A 530-nucleotide genomic window follows, 5' to 3' on the forward strand; every position below is an offset into this window, starting at 1 on the left:
GGCCGATGCCAACAAGTAATCAGTGACAACGGCTGTTGCGATAACATGCAATCATCTGCACAAGTGGTCAAGAGGTCGAGAACACTGGAAATCTGGGGAGACTTGTTGTCACTTGGTCTCCAGGGAACACCACAGGTTATTGCCAGTGAGCGATCACTGATGATGGCCTGTGAGACAACTAATACGCTACACATTTTGATGAAAAACATGGGGGAAAAATGGATATAGAAGAACAGAAAACCAAAAGTTTAAATATAATTTTTGTATTTAAAAGTAATAGTTATTTAAATATTTCAACATATAATCTTGTGGGCAAAATCCAGCTTACCAATAAGGGGCACTCTGGATAGGAACAAAAATAAAAATTGTCTCAGTCATGAAAGATTTCTCCTCCACCGACTGAGGACAGAAAAGTGTAGCATAAAAACAGATACTACACTGTGATCTTGTTCCGAATGCCAAAAAATATTTGTGTTTAATGTTTCTTTAATTGTTTGTTCACAAAATTCATGATTCAGTTTTATCAGTAT

This window comes from Euprymna scolopes, chromosome 13, assembly GCF_053919585.1.
Source record: "Euprymna scolopes isolate OS-2025 chromosome 13, ASM5391958v1, whole genome shotgun sequence".
In the NCBI taxonomy this organism is placed as follows: domain Eukaryota; kingdom Metazoa; phylum Mollusca; class Cephalopoda; order Sepiida; family Sepiolidae; genus Euprymna; species Euprymna scolopes.